Source organism: Oncorhynchus kisutch, linkage group LG20 (assembly GCF_002021735.2).
Source record: "Oncorhynchus kisutch isolate 150728-3 linkage group LG20, Okis_V2, whole genome shotgun sequence".
NCBI classification, from domain to species: domain Eukaryota; kingdom Metazoa; phylum Chordata; class Actinopteri; order Salmoniformes; family Salmonidae; genus Oncorhynchus; species Oncorhynchus kisutch.
This window is the reverse complement of record NC_034193.2, coordinates 48,936,608-48,940,276: the sequence shown is the minus strand read 5'-3', so window position 1 is coordinate 48,940,276 and position 3,669 is coordinate 48,936,608.

The window sequence follows — 3,669 nt, the reverse complement described above, 5'->3', positions numbered from 1 at the left end:
GACAGAGACTTTGTGGACCGGCAGCTTCTACAGATGTAGGATCTACATTTGAGCCAGTTTGCTACAGCAGGAAAATAATCCTCCAGCAACCGGAAATGTGAATTATTATGTGGATTGTAATTCATGTAAATGTTTTGTAGGGGTTGATACATTTGTCTTTAGGGGAAGTCTGACATTTGAAAGTGTAAATTACAAACTTTACAAGCCTTTTTAAACCTTGAATACATTACATGTTAGCCTTTTTTGATGCCCGGGAAAATTCTCAACAACAAAAGAGTGATCAAATTAAGATCCTGCATCTGTAATTCATCTATATTTTCAACCCACTTTAACTTCCTGCCAGTATTAAAACTTTGGTCATTCTTCACCGTCAGCTCATTCCAGCTCCACTGTCTGCTCTCTCACTCTCTCTCACTCTCTCTCTCACTCTCTCTTTCTCTTTCTCTTTCTCTTTCTCTTTCTCTTTCTCTTTCTCTTTCTCTTTCTCTTTCTCTTTCTCTCTCTCTCTCTCTCTCTCTCTCTCTCTCTCTCTCTCTCTCTCTCTCTCTCTCTCTCTCTCTCTCTCTCACTCTCTCTCACTCTCTCTCTCCATCTCTCTCTCTTTCTCTCTCTCTCTCTCTCTCTCTCTCTCTCTCTCTCTCTCTCTCTCTCTCTCTCTCTCTATCTCTCTCTCTCTCGTGGGCACAGCGCCAGTCTCCCATGGCCCACTCAGCACATCACAGACATTGACCCTCACCATGAAACCATGCTGACATGCGGACACACAAACACCTATTTCCTGTTCCTGTTTCGGAACGTGTGAATGAGTCATGGTATTATGTGTGAAGGTGAAAAACTGTGTACCTGGATCACCTTCACGACGGCGCCTGTACAAGTGAGTAAAGGGAATATATTATAGCATTCTTATGACAACAAATTCTGTTGTATTCCCTGTTGTCAAAAGTGCACATTTCATCAATGACTTGTGATCCCTCCATCGTCATTCAAAACTGACCATATAGTACAAGACCCCTGCAGATGTAGGAACTTCATTTGATCACCCTTATGTGGCTGAGGATTTTTAGGACTATTGTATAAGTTCCATTTAGCTAGGCAAGCTCCATCAGACACAGGTCAAGTATTTGAAATACTTCATCTCAAGTGTTCCACTGCAGCATATACTGTATCGTGTGTTGGAGGATGGCAGGATCTCTAGAATAGGACATCCACCATCAATATTCAATATATTACCTGTAAGATAGCATCGTCAATTCTCAGCCCATTCATTTGGCATGCCTGGAGCTAGCCACCGGAGGATTGCAGCCGAGGAAATGTGCTTCGCAGCCTCCAATTAGAATTGATTACTTCCACTGTCCACCTCACACACACTCCATGCCTGCTTTAAATAGTGTCGATCGAGCTCCGAACTTTGTTTAACTTCTCTCTTTTAAGCAAAAAAAAAGTGAAATGCCAAACTTAAGTTTTTTTTTCCTGCTGTAGCAAACTGGCTCAAATTGAGATCCTACATCTGTATCTCCCCATTCCACAGAGAAATCAGACTCCCACACACTGTAACCACTGTAGCACAACAGACATGTCTCTCTGTGGTTGAGTGGAGCTCCACTGTATACAGTATGAGACCTCTGCAATAGTAGCATCTTGTACAGCTGAGGTAGTCTTAATCAGTCTCTAGTGTGGGTGAGCTGGGCCATAGACAGCGCATAGAAGATAATGACGTCCCTGTTGGAGAATTACAGTCTGAACAGGCTGCGCTGAGCCAGTGCAATGAATCAGTGCTGGAATTGGATTGAAAAGGTTTGGCATGGGCCCTCAGATTCTCAAAATGTTCTACAGCTGCACCACTGAGAGGATCTTGACTGGCTGCATCACCTCTTGGTAGAGCAACTGCACGGTATGCGACAGAGGGTTGTGCGCATGGCCCAGTACTTCACTGGGGCCGAACTCCCTTCCACCCAGGACCTCTATACCAGGCGGTGTCAGAGGAAGGTCCGAAAAATTGTCAAAGACTGCAGCCACCTTAGTCATAAACTGTTCTCTCTGCTACTGCACCACAACGAGTAACCAAGCGCCAAGTCTGTGACCAAAAGATATCTGAACAGCTTCAACCCTCAAGCCATAAGACTGCTGAACAGCTAATCAACTGGCTACCCGGACTATTTACATTGATCCCCTTTACTATTTATTTACCTTAATTGTTTTGCACTGACTCCCTTGACAGGCTCTATGCACACTCACTAGACTCTACCAACACACTCACATATACAGAGAGTATTGGAGCTGGATGCCCATGTAATTCGCCATTAATTTATTTATGTGGATGAGGTTGGCTTCAACCTCACCAAAACCAGGCGCCGAGGAAGAAATGTAATAGGACAGAGGACAATTACCAACGTCCCTGGACAGCGTGGGGGTAACATAACTATGTGTGCTGCCATCACTCAAATCGGGGTCCTCCTTCACAATGCCACACTGGGTCCGTACAACACCGGCCATATGCTCACTTTTCTGGATGCAATTTACACAATGCTTGTCCCTGATCCAGATCAGGAGCCTGATAGATTTGTGGTTTTATGGGACAATGTTAGTTTTCACCGGGCTGTTCTGGTCCAAAACTGGTTTGCCACCCATCCACAATTTGTAGTTTTGTACCTACCCCCATATACACCTTTTCTAAATCCCATAGAGAAATTCTTCTCAGCCTGGCGCTGGAAAGTGTATGATCGCCAACCCTATGCCCGCATGCCGCTTCTCCAGGCAATGGAGGACGCATGTGGGGACATAGAGGTTGCCTCTGTCCAAGGTTGGATACGCCATGCTAGGAGATACTTCCCTCGATGTTTGGCAAGAGAAAACGTATCTTGTGATGTGGACGAAGTATTGTGGCCAGACCCAGGCCGGAGAAGAGATGAAGCGTAGCTTAGCTGCCGCCCCCACGTGTGTGTGTGTGTTCCACTATATCTAGAAACGTGTGTGTGTGTTCCAGCGTGTGCACCCACCTTTGGCAACATTCTTCCTCTCGGGACACGACTCGACCCTTCCTGTCCACACCGTCCTGCTCTCTCTCTCTCTCTGTCTCTCTCTCTGTCTCTCTCTCTCTCTCTCTCTCTCTCACTCTCTCTCTCTCTCTCTCTCTCACTCTCTCTCTCTCTCTCTCTCGCCTTCAGTCAGAGGGTGACACCCAGAGGGCACCACTCTCTCTGTCATAAAGCCCAGTGGGGTTCCTCATCACATTATCCCTCCAGCATGCTCTAGTTCAGAATGAGGAACCAGCACATATCCTGTAACTACCATGATACACACTTCATTGGCAGTAGAGTAGAAGATACAATTCCTCACATTGTATTAAAACATGAGTCAAGCGCTGTTCTCATATTCTATGTCATTGAGGATGTAGCCTGGATTCCAGGCCTCCTCTTGTACCTTCCTATAACTGAGACTTTTGAGGATGCAGCTGTTTATACTGCAGGCTGGGTTAGTGTATATGAACATCCCTGAAGTGGCTGGTATAGAGTGTCAGTCTGACAAGTTTCTCCACTTTATGGAGGAGATCTCAGACGCTTAGCAGAGATAGATGGGTCAAGATGGGGAGATGGATGTGAAAGTAGTTTTACTCAGACTCCCAAGGTTGTTTGAGGTAAATTGACTTTAACTAAACTTCTCCACTCCGCA